Genomic DNA, 22707 nt, shown 5'->3' with positions numbered 1-22707 from the left:
TTGATACTATTTCTCAGTGCTTTTACAGATATGTTTGTTTTCCTTAAAGAATTTAAAGCTGTAAACCCAGCATATGAAGCATCTTTCCATTTTCTCTCTCACATCTTCTTCAACTCATAACAATTTGTGTTGCTGTGGTTTGGGTTTTTCTTCTTCTTTTCCTATGCTTCGGTGTGTTGTGGAAACAATGTTTATCCAGTTCCTTATGACCACTAAAGCTGCTGGAAATTTTCAATCTTATCCGAAAGAGCAGCAAAGCTTCCAAAACGTAAAGTTCATAAAGGCCTTAATGATGGTGGGCAATCACCCTGTGGAAAGGTGCTTGGATGAATCTTTTGCTCCCACTGCGAGAAAGGCTAAAGCACAATTATATTAGTGGAGAAGCTACAAGAAGGGAGATATTTCAAATGCCCCAGTGAAGAAAAAGCTCCAGTTCTGCTTCTATGATCTGAGAGATGGGACTGTTCATTGTACAAGATACAAAATTAAAAGAAATTAGACCTTATAAATTCTGCTTTTGATAGAACTACTTTCTCATCGCTGGCTCCTCATTAACCCAAATACAAGTGAGCGGCACAGCCATTTCTGGAATGTTGTCCACTGTCTTCCCCAAACATAGACAATGAGAACTGAACCGTCTCTGTCTTGGTCCACCCTAGATGTTTTATACATATACTCCCTTGTTCCTGTAGCGCAGGATTAATAACCTTACTGAGAGATGCAGTATTTCCATCAAGACAACATAATAGGCATGATGCACTTATAAGACCTCAAAAATAATAAATATGTGCATCTTTTGGAGCTGAGATTTCTCTCTTTTTTCCCACCTTTTTCTTTTTCTTTCTTCTTCTTTTTTTTTTTTTTTTTGGCCTATGTTATGTTGATAAGATTTTGAAGGAAAGGAACACCAAATATTATGAGTCTTGGAGAAAAAACATGTAGAACTGGTACAATCTATATGCACAAACTTACCCAGCCCACACTTGGCATGTTCACAGACAGACGTGGCATTAAACCCAGTCATGGTTACACTGAAGTCTTAAACACTGAATTTCAGAAAACATTTTAAAGTCTTGATATTCCCACTATGAGTTCCCCTTTAGCAAAGAGCTCATTTGTTATTTACAAATTATTATTTGTTATTGGCTGTTCCCAAATGTAGGTATACAAAAGGCTGCGTTAGTTCCACCTTTCTCCATGGATTTAGCATACATGTTCATATTCAGCAGATTTGTATAGTACATTTGCCTATGAATTACACATACAGCAAATAAGTGTCACATTTCTGTGGTGCCCGGGAACACTGGACATTGATCCTGGGTCTGAATTGCCAGTCTTCTGCTGTAGGAGAAGGATTCGCATCCTCTGAATTAAAAGCGTTAAAGGAAGGCCCACAGACTTGATGCAGCATCACAGGGGCTGGGCTCCGCTTTCTGCCTTAGGATTCCTACATCCCACTTCCAACACAGGTATGGTATCCCAAAAAGTCCTGTGTTTAGGCTTTGTGAGAGGAAATGGAATCACACCTCTAGGTTTAATCTTACGTCTTTATATGTATTTCCTTATTATAACATTTATATTTGTGGTTGTTGGGGTTTTTTCCTTAACTTCTATTATTTTGACTTATTGCCTTTGGAATTTATTTGTTACCTTGTTAATCCTGTTTCATCATTTCTTTCACATCTCACCATTTCCCTCCTTGGAAAAGGTTTCTAATTTCCAAACACACACAAACACACACACACGTTTAGTGCAGCGCAAAGCAATGGCAGACTTCTCCTTGATTACTTGCCTGAATGGTGTCAGAAAGAAAAAACAGATGTCGGAGGCACAGCTCTTAAAGGCCAAACAGGCCAAATTAAAGGAAAATGAAAAGATGTTGAGGCAAATTCACTCATTCTTCAAACAAACTCATATTCCCTATCTAGGTTTTAAAAAAAATTGCCATTCCTCCAACAGAAATATTCAGGAGTGTTTATGGTCTGCCAGATGATTGGAGTGTAATAAATGTAATTTTGCAAGCTTGTAAAATATCTTGACATTGCCTTAAAGAAACCACAATAAACTATCTGGTTGGATTGCTTTATTTCTATTTCTATACCTTATTAAACCAGTATGCAGAAGACGTAGAGGCAAAACAAGGGAAGTTTACTGATTGCAACAGTAGAAATAAATGAAAATAGCTTAAAAATAAATTCTGTTGTAGGCGACAGTCCATTAAAACCCAGTCTATACCTCTTTAAGCTTTGCTACAAGCCAGATCCTTATCTCAGATGCAGGCAGAGTGCCCATTTACTTCAATAGGAGCCGCACATGCATATTCTGAAGCAGAATTTGGTCTGCTGTGTTCATTAAGCGCTTCTGAACTTAAGATGTTACTTTGACGTTCCAGAAAAGACCTGTAGTACAGATAAGCTTCTGTTGATTCTTGGTGAAGCTACCTCTACTGCTGTTTCGGGGCAAGTCCCAACACTGAGCCTGCTAGTGTTCCCCTCAAGCATGACATGCACCTACAGAATAATGAAGACATTGAACTTTTTGATTGACAGAGTCTTATAGAAATGATGCACAGAAAAGAACAATTATTGCAACATCGTGGCAAACCCCATCTTGGATTGAAATTCCCTTTTCATCTGCAGGCTGAGGAGCATGCCAGGATTATAAGTGATTTATAAATGGCTATTGCAGGTACGCAAACACGCAGGATGTTCTAGGAAGTTAAGTGCTACAACTTCAGACTCAAGAGCCCCCGCAGTGCGTGCTCCTGGCAGCTCCCCAGACGTTCAGAGTCAGCAGCTGGAACTGTGGCAACAGCTGTCTGCACCCCTCGCCCACCTCCACCCACCCAAGGACAGGCTCTGTCATCGGGTGGACCACAGACCTGACTGCCAAGTCCTCTCCAGCTTTGGGCCAACCCACAGCCTTGTTGTGGCTCATGGAAGAATTTGGCCTCAGGAACCCCGTCAGTCACCTCTCCTCTTCTCCTCCGAAGCCTGCCTTGGACGACCCTCCCGTGATGAGAAGGGTTTCATCCCTAAGAGAGCATTTCCATAGAAACTGAAATACTGTCAAGGTTCAGGAACAAATAAAAGGATCGAGTAATTTTCCATGTTTGTCAACTTTGGCACAATTTGTACTATTCCGATAAGTGCTGCTCTTGTTCTCTAAAAAGAAGTGTGGTTTTTTCTAAGCAGAGGTACTAAATTTGTTCTCATGCCCTAATTTATAAAGGCTTTGCATTTTCTGTCTTCTACCTTTATCTGGGTTATCACATCAACTCTCTTCCTCCCCCACCCCATTATCCTGGATAAGGGAGAATTGTTTTAATAATCAGGATTTCTGCACAGATTATGAATCTCAGACACTGGCACCAGCACAGTCCAAGCTGCCCACAGGGCTCCTCTGCCATCGAGTCTGCAGTGGTCACAGACAAGTGAGTGCCACTGTTCACACCCCGGCATATCAGCTTCAGCTGAAATCCATGGTACACAACGCCTGACCCACAGAAGCAGCTGCTGAGAAGCTGGTACACAGGCATCTTTCCCAGCCTTCATCCAAGGAGGGTGACCTCCACAAGAGGAAAAAGGTGGGCAGCAGGAACTGATGACTTTCTAGTTTTGGAGCATTTCTAGGAGCTTTCTGATGTTCATCACCTGCCTTTAGGGAGGAGAGCTGAAGGCCTGGGCCTCTCCTCCTCCCCTTCCATTAGTCTTTCAGGGAGGAGCAGAGGCAGTGGGCGGAGGGTGCTACTCGGCCTCTCAGTCCAGGCCAGCAGAGAGTCAGTGCTCCCGTCTAACACATCGCCTCCAATGAGCACCAGATCAGAAACCACACATTTAAACGGGAGAGCGAACACAATGTGCCTAGTACTCAGAAGCAGAACGAGCAGATCACATCTCCCTATCCATCCTCCTCTGCTCACTGTCTTTGAAGATGCTGCAATACAAATGACCCTGCTTATGCAGCACAAGAGCCCACTCTAGTCCTCAGCTGCGTGGGTGAACCAGCACAGCCCTCCAGGTTAAAACAACAAACACGCATTCTAGCTACAGTGAGCCCTATCTCGGCATGATTATGCATCTATCTAGGAATTTGTTTCATCCCCGTGCCAGAGATTCAACCTCTGCAGAGAGCAAAACTGCAGAAGCAGAATTTTTCTGATGCTAGGTGCTGAATGACACAATAAAATAAAAATTATCTCTTTCATTTCCCGTAGCACCTTCTCTTGGAGGGCCTGACACAAGAAGAATATGCCTTATTATACCTCTGTGGTTTGTAATCCAGAGATCAGTCTTTACACACGTGAGGAAAAGGAGCCATACAGAGCTCAAAGGATTTCACTAAACAAAAAGTTTATGACAGAGGCAGGAGGGAGACATGGTGCTGCAGACTTCTCTTCTGTCTTTTAGTCCCGATATTGCTTTTATTGTACAGTCCTGCTCTCCACAGATCCTGCTGCTCCTTTGCTGGGGAAAGGAAATAGTTATTTAGATTTTTACACCACATCCCAGGCAGAGGCAATGAAAACAGACATCAGACTAATGTTTTAGCTGCAGTTTGACAATGGATTCATTAAAACAAAATGGCCCTGTAGATCTGGATTATAAACAAAGCAATTAACAACGAACAAAATTTGCAACCTATTAAAACTATTTTGGGAGCCAGGCCCTCAGCAGTATCTCAGAAGGTCACCTCAGAAGAGCATACCAGCTGCTATCAGCCCAGCCTGTGGCTCCTTGGCTCTGGTCACTGTCAAATCCATCCCCCAGCACACACCCCAAAGCAGCCCTTGAGTCAATCCATGTATTTCCAGCTCCCAATTAATTAATTCGGCAGCTGGCTGACACCACACCCTCCTTCCCCTTCCCCGGCCACAGTCATTATGCAGGGTCCAGGGGGAGAGCGGGGGTGCAGATGTTGTTGCACTCTTCTATTTCTGGCATATGCCTGCAGTGCCGCGCCGGCTGACTCGTGCGGGGGATTGCTCCCATCCCAGGGCCAAGACTATTTCAGCCAGCCCTGGGAAAGGTCAGGAGAAGAAGCCCTGCCACATGCAGACCTGACAATCATCTCTGTCCCAGCCTCCAAAACCAAAGTAAGGGGAATTCACTGATTTTCCACAGAACAGTTGCCTCTCTGCATGTTGCTCTTGGGTGTTGTGGGCTGCCACAGCTCCCCACGTGCCAGTCGGGGTGGGATGGGAGCAGCATCTGGCATGAGACTCAGAAAAGCTGCATTCACCCAGGTGCACCCAACCTGGTAGGTTCTTGGCAGGCAACGATAGCAGTCACAGCCAGGTCTGGGCTTTTGCCCCAAATTGTTTTTAAGTGTTTTAAAACCAGGACTTGAAGTAGCAATGCCTGGACTCAGGTTCTGGCCAGTCCTTACCCATCACCTGTAGTTTTAAGAAACACCAGATCTATTGCAGGGAGTTACAGGCACATTGCTTATTGTACATGTTGTTCTTTCAGCATCCAGCAACAATGAGACTTATTGTATTACTCCTCTTATTTTTCACCTTTCTGGGTTTTTTCCTACAACCATTTCAAAATCTCACTCCTCTGTAAGAGTTTTGGATACTCTGGCATAGCTCCAGTTATCACTTCAAGTATGAACGTACAGGCTATGGTACTTAGAAAACTCTGCTATATACTCCTAAGTGCATATAATACACTCAAAAATATAACTTGCTATATTATTTGCCCCTCTATAAACCTCTATAAACCTCTATAAACCATTAAGGATTCTCTTGAAAACTTTAACACACCAGTGACTTTTATTTCCACATATTTTCAAAGGATGCCAGTAATTCTCTGAGGCTGGAAATAACACTGGAATGGCAACGCGCTCATTCCACAAAGGAGAGGCAAGTAAGTCAGCTCATAATAAATTGTGTAGTGTAATAGTTAGATAATAGAGATACTACAGTACATGCTTTTGTTTTAAGAAGTTTTGAATTTCTAGATAGCTACGTAATGCCCAAAAGTTCCGTATGTTTTAATCACAATACAGAACAGTCTGTCTATTTACCTTAATTATTCATGTTGAGGTTTTCAAGGTTCTTTGTCTTTGTGTTCCCATCCTATGAACTCATCAAGCATCAAAGTTTGGAGGGTTTTTTGTTAGCTTGTGTTCTGAATATATTACAATTGGCATCACACCATAAAACACTTTGGCAGCTAAACAAATAGGTTTACACGAAACCCAACATAATCGTGGGTTATTGAAACATGCTTCCTGTACATGCCTGGAATTCCCCTAATTAGCACAGTATTTTCTAATCTGTCCAAAATGTGTATCATGCCAAAACCACAACGCATTTTCCCCCTTGTCCACCCAGGGCAGTCAACCACTCCTCTCCATCAGTTTTGGAAAGCCACCTGTAACACAAAGGGAAATGAATCACTCAAAATCTCTGAATGTGTGATTTTTTTGTCTCACCAACTTCATATATAGATTACTTGGCCAAACGTCTTTCACAGGGTAACCCAAAGCAATTACACTTGATAAAACACTACATATAGCCACCCCTGGATTTTGACACAGCTGCTTTGCCAGCCAACACTACAACTCCCAGCATGCCACTTTGCAGCTCACGCCAGCAGAAGTTTACTTTTTTTTTTTTATGAATTGTATTTTGGGAGATGTAGTTCTGACCAGTTACACACTTCCCATTTACTTTATGAGAAAAAGCTGGTGTGAGACAAGTTAGACCCTAAATGTGGGACAGCTTACTAATGCAGCCCTCCACAGGCAAATGCACAAGAAATTCCTTTGTGAAAACTATTTTTTTAAATACACTTTTCTTTTCCAGGATCACTGAAAATGTCTATCCTGGACACACCTCCATTATTGATAATGGAGAAGACTTCAACTATATAATGATTATTATGTACTTCATTACCCACTGAGGACCTAAATTCCCAGGCAGAGGTAGCTCCAGCTTAAAAGCTTTCTGTGGTTTTCAGCACAGAAACTGAAAAAAAAAACCAAAAAACCCACATGCCTTTGGTGACCAATCATGCAGAATAAACAGCAGATACTGATAAACTCTGATTTCAAGGTAAGTACAGCCCATAGGATGGAATGTATTCAAATAAATCTTTCCATATAATGACAAATGTTGAAGGTCAAAAACTATATGCAGATAACTCACAAACAGCAAAAGAGACTGAATCATACAATGTGTTCATTACAATAAACCACCTCCTTTATTGATTAGATACAGGTCTTTTAATAAAACACTTCATAAGTGTTCAAAAGAAGAGAAACAGTCTCTGAAAATGAAGACGGAAAAAACATTTTCTTCTATTGTGGTGAATACTACCGAAGTTTGAGAATATAATACATTGTGCAAAACCAGATTCATCTTCCTACATTAATTTCCAGATTTTGAAACTGTGGACTAGTTTTTGAACATGTTATCTAGAGTATTAGCTCAGATGATGCATAATCCAGTTGATTTTAGCACTGATTTATGGCCTCAATTATGGAGCTCTACATCAATCTAGAAATTAATATTTCAGTCTAAACACCCTTTCACATTCTCCACAATATAACTTGTCACCGTTAATCTCCAGCCTTGATGTTAAACATCTCCTTGCTATCAAACTGTAAGTACAACAAGGACTATATCTTCCATGCTGCTGGAAAGAATGATTAAAGATAGAATGGATCGAAAATCTTGATTTATCTTGTCTACAATTTTCAGTAGTGCGCAGTGATTTATATACCAGCAAAGGTTCTTTGATTAGCTTGCTATAGTCTAGAAAGGCTAAACTTTATGGGCATTAAAATTTCAACACAAATGTTATCTCTGCAGTAAGCACAATAGTGACATCTTGTGCCTATCAATACGTGTATTAACTGAAGTTCTGACACTTCTCAGTAGAGATTTACCTCCAGAGCTTTGAGGTTTGAGCAATCAATATATAACCTACTTTGATGCAATTGACACACCAAACTACATTAAAATAACATTAGGGCTTGCTTTAAGCTGACAACAGGCAGGAAATGCAGAGTTAAAGGCAAAAACTCTATGGTTAACCGACCCTTACGTAATTTCAGATCCTGTAAGCATCGTGTGAACTTGTGCCACAGTAACCAGCTAGATCACGATTTCTGTGCCCAAGTTTTCTAGGCTTTAGCTATGTTACATACCCAGTCTGATTGCTTTAAACCAACTTTAATAGGCTCTTTTTTAATGCATTGAGGAAAAAGATCCATAATGTCCTCTTGAACAACAGACATCCACCACAGGAAGGACTCCAGCTCTACGTTTGCCTCCTTCCCTGACACAAGGCTCTGCAGAGTGGCAGCTGGGACCCCTCACCCTCCTGCTGCAGGTTCCTGAACAGCCCAGCCAGGAAGGACTCTGGGTACTTTTCCTTACAGCCACCAAAGAAGGACTGAGATTCCGTCATTTAAGTGTCCTAATAAATACAAACACTCCCTGTGAAATAATCACAGTGCATGAAAGTGCTGGTCTTAAAGAACATTCAATTAGACATGCAAGGAATATGCCAGTTTTAGCAAACATATGTTAACTCCACTTATTTGAAATCTGAAGTGGTTTTCTTTGCACAAAACTTTTCTAGTATAAGTTCCACCAATTCCACAGAATTGGGTGAAAACCTCCATTTTCCCCTGAGAGGCAGTTACCTGTGTAGGCTATTCATACACAGTGCATCCATCCCACCCAGAGATCGCTCAGAGCTTTGCCATTTCACTCCTCCACATCAGGTGAACTATACTTTTCCCCACATTGTCCACAAAGAGCCTATTCTGTCATGACTTTCATAACTTTCTAGTTTCAGGTATAAAATTTGCTTAAACATTTATGGCAAAACACACTGTGAGGTAAGAAACACATCAACAGAACATTATTGACAGGGATAGCATCTTCTCTCCCAAGCACCAGGATGATTCCCAAGCACCAAAAGGACCTTTTGAGCAAAACTGAGAAGCTGTTGAGCAGAATACTTATATATATTTATTGCACCTCAGTGTAGGGAAAGAAGACAAATGTAGAAAAAAAGACCATGGGAGTCTCCAAGGTCTGACAGGGTTGGAATAGATGATCTTAAAGGTCTTTTCCAACCTAAATCGTTCTATGAATCTAATTAACAAAGTTTAATTCAGCCAGGAAAGCTGGGTTTCTCTGAGGTGAAAATGTCTATTGTGTCACTTGTGTTTTCAACAGGTTACCACTGTCAGCTGGGATCTGCTAGCAGGCACCCAATGCCACCCTGAGACTATTTAAAAGCACTGGCTAGAAGGAAGATTAACTCAGAAGGATCAAGGTAAAGATGACCATACCTTCAGGCCTCTCAGAAACACCAGGGAAACACTTATCATTTCTGCCAGCCCTATAGAAACAATGAAGAAAGCCAATTAGCAAGGCCAGTAAATGCTCTCCCTACATGCTCACCCCACCCCACCACCATTAGATAAATGAAGTATTATTTGCTGAAAGCTCAGCTTTTATGCTTCTTCTACTTAGGTATTTTCACTACTGCATGCAGAATGGGTACGCATTCTCACCTAATAAAACCTCATTTTTGAAAAGCTTCCACTCCCAAGTTTCTACAACCACAGAAAGAGATAACTTAGATAATATATAAGATCAGCATATAACATTGATAAAACAAAAGAGATTGATAACTTTTTTGAAGGCTACAAATTCAGATTTATTTTCTTCTTACATTAATGTGTACTTTTTTCTTTCTTACTTCACCTGCTCTAACATTTGAGGAAGATAAATGAGATGGTGGTTGCTTTTGGCCCAGGATTCATTTGCTTGTGTAACTCAGACCTAATTGCAGGTCTGCACTGCAGTCCTTAAACTCTTTTGTACAGAGCATGCATAATCAGCAGACTTGGATGATTCTGCTAATACCAGAGTTAAATGCCTTGAGCAAACACACTATTATAATTTTGTACCAATTTGAAAATATCCATTTAAATGTTAAATGAAGAGGAACTAATCAATAAAAACATGCATAGAGTCTCTGGGGAAGTACACTGGAAAGACAACAATAATCTGCCATTAACATGCAAATAAAGACACAGCAGGAAACAATAAGAGCACTGACTTCACTGCCATACTTTAGGAAGAATGTTTTACTAAAATTTGGGCCAAATTCAACTTTGATTTAAATCATTGTAAACACAGACCAGCTGAATTTGACATAGTGGGGAACAGAACAGAACCTCCAAATGCTGAAAGCACGCAGACAGCTACTGACACCACTGATCGGCAAGGCTGACCATAGTCCCTGCGCTGCATTTGGTGTAAGGTGCTGTACGAATATTTTTAATTAGATTGCCAAAAGAACTTAGTATCTGAGACTGCGTACAAACTGAGTATGGAGTGAAAGGAAGAAGTAACCTAATGTATAATCAAAGGCTTGAACTGGCCAAGAACGCTTTTTTCCTCGAGTCTACCTAATTATTTTTTATGCTAACATAAACACTGCTGTGCATCTATAGCCTTCTACTTCAGGCTTGTGAGCTAGTTCCCTGAGAGATACATGTCAGAAATAGGTATTAAAATGAGGAATTAAGTCACAAGGAACAGAGAGATACAGACCAGAATTACCTGTATCAGAGAAGAGAAAATTTAAAAAAAGGACGTGTGGGGAAATGGACTTGGCTGGCTTCAAAGGGAACTGGATAAATCATAGGCATGTGCACACAAAATGGTACTGTGCTAGTTTTGCCTTGGATAGTTATTTTTCTTCATAGTAGCTAGTATGGGGTTTTGTTGTAGATTTGTGCTGAAAGCAGTGCTGATAACACAGGGATGTTATAGTTCCTGTTGAGCAGTACTCACAGAGTCAAGGCCTTTTCTGCCCCTCACCCTACCCCACCAGAGAGGAGGCTGGGGGGGCACAAGGGGTTGGGAGGGGACACAGCTGGGACAGCTGACCCCAACTGACCAAAGGGTTATTCCATACCATATGACGTCATGCTCAGCATATAAAGCTGGGGGAAGAAGACGGAAGGGGGGGACATTCACAGTGATGGCGTTTGTCTTCCCACATAACCGTTATGCCCAATGGAGCCCTGCTTTCCTGGAGCTGGCTGAACACCTGCCTGCCCATGGGAAGTACGGAATGAATGCCTTGTTTTGCTTTGCGTGTGTGTGTGGCTTTTACTTTACTTATTAATCTGTCTTTAGCTCAACCCATGAGTTTTCTCTTCTGATTCTCTCCCCCATCCCACCAGGGGGGAGTGAGCAAGATGATGTGTGGGGCTTAATTGCCAGCTGGGGTTAAACCAAGACAGGTACTGCCTGAGGTATGAAAAAATTTAATGCAAAGCTTGATTTTTTTGAAGCAGGACAGAATGAGCTGTTTGAAGAATAAAAAAGATGGAAAGATAGGCAAGGAAGGTTTTTGCAGAGGCTGCAACAAAGAGGGACACACAGGACGAAAGTAAAAAAGCTCATAGTAAGTAGAAAAGCTCACAGTAATCAAGATTCAGGAAGAAAGGAGATTTCTTCTGAGAACTAGATTGCTAAGTGATTTGACAAGAGTTCATCCTCAGATCCACAATTCATGAACCCACTGTGCCACAGGATGATACTTGGGTTCCCTCTTACACAACTCAGCTGCAACTGCAACTTTGCAGAGCAAAGGCTATCGAGGCAGATAAGGAACACAGCAAGAGGAGCAAGGAGTAAGCTCTTTACAGCCTACAGGTGACAATCTGCAGCCAATGGTGTCTGGGACAACGCAGAGAAGCACACTTCAGGCAAGGGATGTCAAGGATAACAAGAAGGGCTTCTTCAAATACATAATCAGTAAATGGAAGACTAGGGAAACTGTGGGTACTCTGGTGACTCAGGAGATGCAGAGTTACTGCTAAGGCTGGCCCTCAGGCATCCCAGCCCCCAGACGTGAGAGAGGAAATCTGGAGAAAAGGAGCTTCCCCTTGGATGAGGGGGATTGGGTTAGAGAACATTTAGGCAAACTGGATCCTCACAAATCCATGGGCCCCAATGGGATGCACCGAGTGCTGAGGGAGCTGGCAGATGCTGTCGCTAAGCCACTCTCCATCATCTTTGAAAGGTCATGGAGGGCAGGAGAGGTGCCCAAGGGCTGGAGTGTAGCCAATGCCACTCCAGTCTTCGAAAAGGACAAGAAGGAGGACCTAGGGAAACTATAGCCAGTCAGCCTCACCTCCATCCCCGGAAAGGTGATGGAACAGTTCATGCTGGGGGTCACCTCCAGGCATATAGAGGACAAGAAGGTTATCAGAAATAGTCAGCATGGATTCACCAAGGGAAGATCATGCTTCACCAACCTGATAGCCTTCTCTGATGGCGTGACTGGTTGCATCAACGAAGGGAGAGCAGTGGATGTTGGTTACCTTCACTTCAGCAAGGCTTTTGACACCGTCTCCCCTAACATCCTCATAGACAAGCTAAGGAAGTGTGGGTTGGATGAGAGGACGGTGAGGTGGACAGAGAACTGGCTCAACAACAGAACTCAGAGGGTCATGATCAACAGGGCAGAGTCTGGTTGGAGGCCAGTCACTAGTGGTGCTCCCCAGGGCTCTGTGCTGGGTCCAGTCCTGTTCAACATATTCATCAATGACCTGGACGAAGGGACAGAGTGTGCCCTCAGCAAGTTCGGTGACGATACCAAGCTGGGAGGAGTGGCTGATACACCACAAGGCTGTGCTGCCATCCAGCAAGCTGACCATGAGCCAGCACTGTGCTCTTGTGGCCAAGAAGGCCAACGGTATCCTGGGATGCGTTAAAAGGAGTGTGGCCAGCAGGTCGAGGGAGGTTATCCTCCCCCTCTACTCTGCCCTAGTGAGGCCAGATTAGAAGACCCGCGTCCAGTTTTGGGCACCTCAGTTCAAGAAAGACAGGGAACTGCTTGAGCAAATCCAGCGGAGAGCTACAAAGATGATCAGGGGGCTGGAGCATCTCCCTTATGAGGAAAGGCTGAGACACCTCGGTTTGTTCAGCCTGGAGAAGAGAAGACTGAGGGGGGATCTTATCAATGCTTATAAATGTATAAAGGACACTTATAAATATCTAAAGGGTGGGTGTCAAGAGATGGGGCCAGACTCTTTTCAGTGGTGCCCAACAGCAGGACAAGGGCAATGGGCACAAGTTGGAACACAGGACGTTCCACCTAAACATGAGGAAAAAATTCTTTACTGTGCGGGTGCCAGAGCAGGGGCACAGGCTGCCCAGGGAGGCTGTGGAGTCCCTTCCCTGGAGACATTCAAACCCCTCCTGGACGCGTCCCTGTGCCCCCTGCTCTGGGTGTGCCTGCTCAAGCAGGGGGGCTGGACAAGATGATCTCCAGAGGTCCCTTCCAACCCCTACCACTCTGTGATTCTGTGAACTAAGCTACTGCCATCAAAGTGAAAAGAGAAAGCTCTTCCAGGAGTCAGAATCAATATCTGGAAACTCACTGTTTATCAATACTGGTTTGCCCTGTGAATATAGTCTCAGTATCCTGGACCAGTCAGATATTCCTGGAAAGCAAAGATTTTTGAATTCACTAAGATGGAAATGTATCTTTTCATTCAAAACAATGAGTATTTTTCCACATTTGTAGGGCCCCATCTTAGCTTTCGCTGGCAATGATATGACCTCCCCAGTGTACATCATGCTGACATTGGAAAAGTGAAAAAAACTACAGTGTGCTTCTCTGCATTGTCCCAGACACCATTGGATGCAGATTGTCACCTGCAGGCTGTAAAGAGCTTACTCCTTGCTCCTCTTGCTGTGTTCCTTATCTGCCTCGATAGCCTTTGCTCTGCAAAGGAGGCAGTTACAGTTCAGTCCTTAACCACCGACTGCCCTTTCCTGCAGTTCTTCACAACTGACACAGAGGAAGGTAAATTTTAAGTGAATGACTGAAAAACAGAAGGCATGTCCTAGCACTGCTCTAATGTTGGAACAGACCAGTCACCCTGGAAGAGGCTGGATGCTCATTCAGCCAAGGTGCTCCTGCTGGAGAGAAAAAAAAGGACTCCAGTGCAATGAACAACCTTTTGCAAAAGGGGCATGAATTCAATCACCTCCCTGCTTATTTTCCCCACTTGCAAGGAGACACAAAGATGCAAGTTAAAGCAGCAGAGTTTCTTTGCCAAAACTTCTTTGCCATCCTTTAGCAACAGATTATTTTCTTCAAGTGCCAACAGTTATCCTTGGGATTACGCTCTCCAATGCTTTGGAAATAGTAGCGTGAGCAGTGTTAACAACAAAACCCAGAGCCTCCGAATTAATCCATTCAGGGTAATATCTTGGTTGACTTTGGAACTATTTGGCTTTTCTCTCTGCAGCCAGGTAACTCTGCTAGCAGGCCTGGACATTGGTTAGTGATCTGCCTTCTGTGGTTCACTAACAAAAACCAGAGCAAACAGGCAGGCCCCTGTATAAGAATGTAAAGCAAGTGAAGACTCCTTATTTCTTTCCATATTTGTTTATAAAAGCTGGCACAGACTCCTTTATCATGTCCTTAAACAAAACCTCTCTAGTTACACAATATTTTAGCAATTTATCTGCTTGACAAATCTTACTTTAGTTGCTCAGCTCATCTTAAACACCTGATCTCAGTGAAACCTTTAAATTTAGCCTGAGGATAAAATATTGAATGCTGTTTCTATTTATACATTTCTGTGACCACACTAAGAAAAAAAAAATCACCTGATGAATCAGAGGAAAGGAGCACTGGCATTGGCCCATGCTCTGATCTCACTCGAGCCAGCCAGCTGCCTGATTAATGAGTTGTGATATCATAGCCTGTGAGGAGGCATACATAAGTGGCAAGGAGAAGAATAGCACCAGACACTGTCAGGCTGCTCTGTCTAAATCTGGAGAATAATAATAATAAAAAAGGTTATGGTACAGGTTCCTATAAAGGGAGAAGGAAATCCTTCCTATATCAAAGCTGCTGGATTTTTGGAGATTTGTTGGTGGTATTTTTCCAATAAAGGTACATAAATCTAGCCCTTTCCCCAAAGTGCAGAGATTTTTATGAAAGTGCTTTAAATTATTAGTGGTTACTGGAAAACACAGGGTATTTTTTAACCTGAAGAAGTCATTGTAGCTGACAGCTTTTAAAATTGCTTTGTGTTCTGCTTACAAACTGGCAAAAGGAATATCCATGGTCTCTCAGAGAAAGATGCTTCTCAGAACTACTGAAAACAAAAACTGATGTGTCAGGGGAGAAGGATATTTCAAGGTCAGAGCTGGTCCGAGGAGACTCATTTCTGTCTTTTATGATGAATTTCTTAATAATTTTCAAATATGGTATCCAGTACATATTGCTAAAGTTTTCACCTAGCCCTACCGGCCCTATAGTTTGCAAGAGACTATGAAGAAGATAAATATTTTCTGGTTAAATTATTGGACTGGGATTCAGGACTGCATTTATCCCTGGGTCTTCCACAGATCTCCTAAATTACTTTGGAGAAAAAATTACTTTTTTTCCACCACACCTCAAAGTTCCAGCTGCAAAACATGGAAAATAAAACAGAAGTGGTTTGCACTACATGCATTAAAACATACGTAAGGATGACAGGTATTTGATCATGTTTATATGATAGTCTCAAGGCCCTCATTAGTGCCCTTGTATTAAACTTTCTCAGTAACAGTGCAGTGGTCAGTCCTGCTCCCTATTTGATTGTAAGTGGCAAGCAAAGACACATGAAAAGTATGTCGAGAACATGTCCTTGGCATGCAAATATCCCTAGGTCCCACTGACTGTTGCTGTCTCTGTGTCAACCACTTGGGAAAGGAAGGTATTGGACATTGATGATAGCTGGAAGGAATGCACCAAACACCTGGAAAAGGAGTGTTTGGAGGCCGTATTTGGGGAAGCAGTGCCCTGGGCATCTGTCTGTCTGTCTGTCTCTCTATCTCATTAAACTAGAACATGGGAATAGGCATGCTGGTAGGGTGGCATCCATACATCCCTGGTATCAGGTCCTGGGTAGCAGTCAGGAGGAGATGGCTAAGGACTGCGCTGGGACAAAATGATCTCTCTCCAAAATATACTCTCAAACATCTGACTGCCTGTGACTTCGGGGCTTCCTCCATATGTCCTGCAGGCTTTTCCCACAGTCCTTTTGGAGATCTCTCACCAGAAAGGGTTCAAATTCTGCTACCACAGAAGGATTCAAGCCAGAGAAGATCCCCTTGTGCAGCAGGGAAGAACAGTGTTCTTACCTCAGGTTTTACTTCCTAGGATTCTCCCACAACTTAATAAAAGGCCGTCACCTAGAATCAGTTATGGACCCAGTGTGAATAAGAAAGGACCTCTTGGACCCTTCTTGACACCCTCAGCAGAAAAAAAACATGTTTGTGAATTAATGTTGTAAGGACAACCTTAAAATCTTGCAAACTCCACCCAGTTATGTCAGTGAAGAAGACATCACCTTCCATGGAAGTATATGAAAACAAGAAAAAATTGTAGGACGAGGGCCATCATTTTCTTTTGTATTAGAGAAATGATGGATTCAAACTCCATATGCAAATTAATAAAAACACAATAAAGCTACATATAAGTCTAGCAGATAGGTAATATCATTCCTTAAAACTAACCAGCTTCCAGGGATTGATTTTTACCATAGAGATTCCAGTTTATAGCACCATTTTTCTAAGTGATTCTCTGCACTAGAGTATAATTTAGATGATGGATCCCTCTCAATTACTGTCCATTAGAAGACAGGAAAACATTAAGTTCAAGTGAGTATTATGAGAATTATGGGTTACCCTTTAAGTGAAGAGATTGTAAGTGAAAATTAATTTTTAACATGTTCATTTCTGATGTTGTGTAGCATGACTTTGAGCAAAAAAAAGCTTTCCTACAAGTAAAAACATCTTTCATTAAAGAAAAAAACAGTGCAGCAAAGTAAAACCATCTAACTGCAGAGGTCCTCAAACAGCAAAGATTGCAAAGTATTTCACATGACTTCCCTAATCAATTTTAAAGGGAACCTGCACCATAAGGCAGAGGATGGCTGATAGATGCTGCACATGTTCTGAGCATGCAGATATTAAAGGGCTATGAGAGAGCACAAGTCCAGCACAGGAGTAGTACCTTCCAGAAACACACCTGTGTTGCATGTGCACATTTTTGTATAAGTCAAAGTAGAAGCTGAAGGCTCTTACTTGCAGATATTGTAGAGATAAAGAGTAAAACTTTAAACCAATTCACTAAATTTTAAACTAAACTTTTCCCTGTGTAAATTCCACATTTGCTCATACAGACAGGCCTAGTAATTGCAGGTCTTCATTTTAGTTACCTAAATATCAAATTTGCTTATGAAGTTCATATAATCTTTATACTGAGACTAATTTAGAGACATAGCATGACCATCTTGCATTTGAAAGACATTTCTCTGATATACTTTTTCAAAATAATATTAAACAAACTTGAGGATTGTTTCAGACTGAATTCTTTTTTTTCATTGACAGTATAGCTTAATAAGAAACCTCCTGTGTTTACCCTTTGAAAATGACTGGAATAACTTCCCCAATACTATTAGAAATTAAAACCTTTCTCCTTCTGTGGAGGCCCATGTGGAAAAAGAGAAGATGAACATTTTGCATGACACAAAGAACAATTGCTCTGCAGCTGCTGCCATGACCCTCAGGCTACACTAGAGTCATGGCCCACTTCTTTTCCCCTATAGGGATCTTTTGGTTAATGTATCCATTTAGTTTACAGCCCAAGTATAAATCCTATTTTATGCCAACTTACTGTGAGTTTCGTAGCAATGGGTTGCTATCTATCTGTGCGGCCTGTACATTCCCATACAATAAAATATCTGCATTTAAGCCCTTTCTGACACTATGCGAAATCCAAGAGATTTGTGTGGTCAAATCTTTGTCCTCATGATGTGATTGAAAAAACTCCTAGGGCCAGGAAGTCACCATAGTTCTATTTCTTTGTTCAGTATACCTGGAAGGAGTAATTTGGTCTGCCTATCTAATAACTTTGTTAATATTCAATAGTTAACATTCAACAGCTTTCAGAACTACCACGTAATACAAAATATTCCTAGGAATACAATGCAGACATGAGAGATTCCTTTACAGACATCTCGGCACCCTTAGTCATCAATATTGTCCATAATTTGCATTCTCATGGCACCTTCCATGTGAAGCCCTTTACCTGGATTAGTTAAGCCTCTCACAACACATCTCTGAAGATGACAGAGCCCGCAATGACTAGCACTGAATGTAAAAGCATGTTACAGAAAAGGGAAAAGTCCTGATGCGAGGTGAAATATTTGTCTTTCCAAGGTCAAAACATGTTTTCATTTCAACTTAACTAGAAACAGGAATTGAGCTCATTTGCTTTCTGTTTTTTCTTTTTTATCTTTTAACCTATGAAACCGAGGGTCCTTTCTACTCCTCCTCTGCTTTTGGCTGTACTCCAGCTCCTACGCATGCGACAGGGATTGATGACAATAAAATATGCTGGTATTGAAAACCTGCCCATTATTAATAAGGTAGATGACTCATTACTCCTTCAATAAGATGTTAACATCAGAATAACGCTAGCCTTTTATTGCTATGGGGGCTTTGTTTGTTTACTTCAGAGCTCTGTTGCTCTTGCCAATGGTTTAGATCTGTAAGAAAGTGAGATCATCACAAGTGCTGTGGCAGTGACACCAGTTTGACCCCTGTCCATTCCAGACAGTGAGAGTTTTTCCATTCTTCTGAATTGGAGTAGGATCAACCCCACTGTAAATCACTGGAAACTTCCACATCCTCCTGTTGTTGATTCACAGGACTGCTCCGTAACTGTACAATCACTAAGGTTTCAATATACATATATGCTAGATGTAGATTTCTTTAACGTCTTTACACAAAAGGTAGCAAACACAAAGTCCATCATGCTGCCATGCAACAGTCCATGCTGGACACTGAGTGGCTATGAATCCCAGCGCTTACTAAATGCATATTTAGAGTGCTTGCAAAATGAGAGTAGAGGGAGAACGGAGACTGAGACTAAGAACACATTGGCATGGTGATGGCAAACCACACAACACCCAAGTGTTCGTCAGTAGTTGACCAGGAAACAATGACATTCTATTAAATTAACACTGGATTATTAACTTCTTGGATCTTATAGCTTGAAGCAATTTCTCAAATCTGTGGTCAGGATATTTTTGTTAGAGTGACCTCTGTTTACTTATGGCTACAAGTGAATTCTGTGTATGTTATGCTTTTTGACTTCAGGACTGCCCAAAACCAAAGGCATTATGAAATTTTGAATCATGGAATTTATTTTCACTCTTCACCAGAAAGAAGATGCAAAGAACAAAGATTTCCATTTAAAAAAATGAGAGGTAAGAGATTCTAAAATAACCTATAGCTGAGTAGAGCAAGTACTTCTTTGGGACATAGGAAACCTACCCTCAAGGACACAGTCAGCATTTATCTGACAGGTCTTGTGCCTTTGCCTACCTTCCCAAAGATAAACCTGGTGAGCAAGCTGCAGTTTTCCTCCTCTTTATGATAAAGCTGATGCTGTTTGTTACAGAAAAGCTTTGTCATTAAGTTGAAACATGAGAGGAAATTTCCCAGGCTGTGTATGAAATGAAGCAGCTGAATATCTGGCAAAACGTCATAAACTGTGCCTCTAAAATGGATACACACTTCTTACGCCAGAAACCTAAGAATTCCTTCCTTCTACCAAATTGCAGGAAACATCTCATCTCATCTCATTAATGCCACTCTTTCTGAGAATCTTTCAAATATGTTTTTTTCATTAAAATTCTAATTCTTGATAAACTGAAAGCAAGATCTGGTGACAAAGAGGCTATAATTAATCTAGCAAGAGCAGTCGGAGAAATCCATGTAATTGAAGGCAAATGTATGAATGAGGAGACTAATGCTACAGAACTTCCAAAGTCTCTTCTGTGGAATTAATACTACAGAGACCCATAAAAGATTAATCAAGATAAGCAATCAATAACTTCTCAAGTGCTAATAAGCACTGCCATGTTCCATGATATGTTGAGCAGTTTATCATGTTTAACCATATGAAGATTTATAGAAAATCCATTGTTAAAACCAAAGGATGAGGTAATGCACCACTTAGTAAATGAAGTGCAATTAAAATTTATGCTTGATATTATGCATTCAAAAGATCTGTAAAAATCATTTTGATTTCCTTTTTTAAAGAAAAGAAATTAAGGTACTAGTTGCACTGTTTAGCCAGTAGTCCTGGGAGAACAGTGAAGACAGTGATGGTATTCTTCAAGTTAATATCTGCTTTCAAGCGAAAGGTAATGAAATAGCCTTAAAAAAATTCTTAAGCTCTCTTCTCACTTCATTTTACTCAGTGATCAAACTTTGCTTGAAAATTTTGAAAGTTAAATAGAATACCTATTAGGAACATAAAGGCCTCTGCTATCCATCAGTATGATAGATTTGCAGGTCAGATGAGTGAATGACTTAATGGCTAATTAATAGTCCATAAACTACAGGTCTTGACCTTAGGGTCACTGTGACAGAACTCCACACTACAGCATATTATTAATTAAAACCACCAAATTATGTATTTAGTAAATCAATTCTTTAACAATACCAAGATCTCTCAAACGTATTGACATATGTTATTTATTTATATGTCATTGGGCAGCAAAAATATTCTGACAACCAAACCATAAGCATCCTTAGTAAACTGGATAAAGTTAGAGTAACAGAATGTACACCAATACGTTTCCTTTATATGTAGTTATTGTTTGTCTGGTTTTAGTTTTATTTGGCATGTAATTATTGCAAGTGAGCTTCCCCTCCAAAGCTCAGCAAAAATTTTAATTTAAAAATCTTTATGATCACACACATCATACAAAAAAAGGTTAAGATCCTGTTTGCTTCCTTGATAAACTGCAAACTCTTAAAAGGTTTGTATTAAAAACAGTAACACTATGTACATTGTTTTGCCTCTGCAATGTCCTGTACCATATATTTAAGCTTATACCTAGCTAAATACATACATATATATTTATACACCAGATAATTTCTATGCTCCAGTTATGGTCATTCCTAAAGCACAGATGGCTTTTTATGGCATGCAGCTAACGCTACAGGAGAGGAAATAAGCCAACTGTACATTGTCCCAAAGAGCGTACAAAATTACAATCAGATTTCAGCAAGCAAGAAGCAGATTTTCAAGATACAGATGACTGTCACCTTGCAGGACTGAGGACAGTCACATCCTACTAGAAGCTGGATGTAGGATGAGCTTAGGTGCCTCCATGGACACATAAAAAGACTGGGATGAGGAGGAATTGAATCCAAGGCTCTGGCAACTCATGAGAATGCCTAGTGATTAGTACTCATCCTGTTTCATAAGATAAGCTCTTTAATTTCATCACTACTGCTCCCAAGGAGGAGTGTATTCATGTGTCCAGATGTACATGATTTGAACTGCCCTCTGCAGGTACCTGCTACTCTCCCCTAACATATAAAACCAAAGTTCCTAACTTCTGGTGTCCTAAATCACGCCTAAATTAGATGCCTTAAATAAACAGTATGATTTACCTCCCTCCATGAGCAATAAATTATCCAGACAAACATAGCACTATAAATTAAATCAGTATGATAGATACAGACAATTGAGGGTGTGTAGCACTTAATTAATTAAGTGGCATATTCATCTGCAATTAGCAAATAAGCTTTCAAATCTTGGCATGGGTACTGTAAAGCGTATAAGGCATGGCTGTGTAATTACAATGAAGCATGATTCTTTTTCGTGGTAGTTTCTTCAGGAAAACATATTCACTCTAACCTAAATTCACAGATTGCTCTGACTCACCCAAAATAACATTTTTCAAAACAAATATACTATTCAGAAGGCAATGGAAGGATTATTAAGGTTATATAAGAGACATACTTTGCTGGGACATCACTTTTATTACTAACATTAGCCGGTTGTTTTAACCAGCTTTGCTTCAGAGTGGTACAAATCATCTTGTACCACCTGTAATTGAATATATAATACTCACTTCAGGAAGAAAGTGTTCCGTAAACATTTACAGCCAAGTTAAGTTTGCTTGCAAAGTTAAAAAATCTCCTTCCCTGATATGAGTAGCATGAGTAAAATATTCTATAATGCCTCACTCTGCCTGACACAGAAGTCCACGTTCAATAGTGATAACTTATCAGTAGACACTGACAGAGTTGGCGTAGGGTCTCCTAAAAGCTGTGATCACATTGTCTGGGGAAAAAAAAATAATCCTGCTAAATACTGTGCAAGTGTTCCATTGATTGGCACAGAGTTGGTTAAACTGTCTCTGAAGCAGCCTGCTTAAGTCAAGCATGACATTTTTTGCAATATCCACTTCTTAGCAGAGCCCCCCTACCCAGCTGCCACAGTCTAAGCAAGGAACCACCTAAAGTTATAGTGCCAAAACACGATGCCAACACTTTCACTCTGAGTTTCAATTATTGTTTAGTTCTTTATCTGCAAGTCATGCATGAGTATGGAAGCCAATGAGATGCCACCTTGCTGAACCAAAGCAAAAATCACACTTGAATACCACGCAATCAGCGATACTAAAAAGAAATCCAGTGACATGAATATGTCATGCTGGATGTACAACCTGCAGAAGAAACACTGCGCCCAGAGCAACAAGCATTATCTATGAAAAACACGTTCCTTCCTGGCATCTCTAGGGCATAGGGTTCACTGCGTTTATAGTGATCGTCTT

Source organism: Phalacrocorax carbo, chromosome 2, assembly GCF_963921805.1.
Source record: "Phalacrocorax carbo chromosome 2, bPhaCar2.1, whole genome shotgun sequence".
In the NCBI taxonomy this organism is placed as follows: Eukaryota; Metazoa; Chordata; class Aves; order Suliformes; family Phalacrocoracidae; genus Phalacrocorax; species Phalacrocorax carbo.
This window is presented reverse-complemented; position numbering follows the sequence as displayed.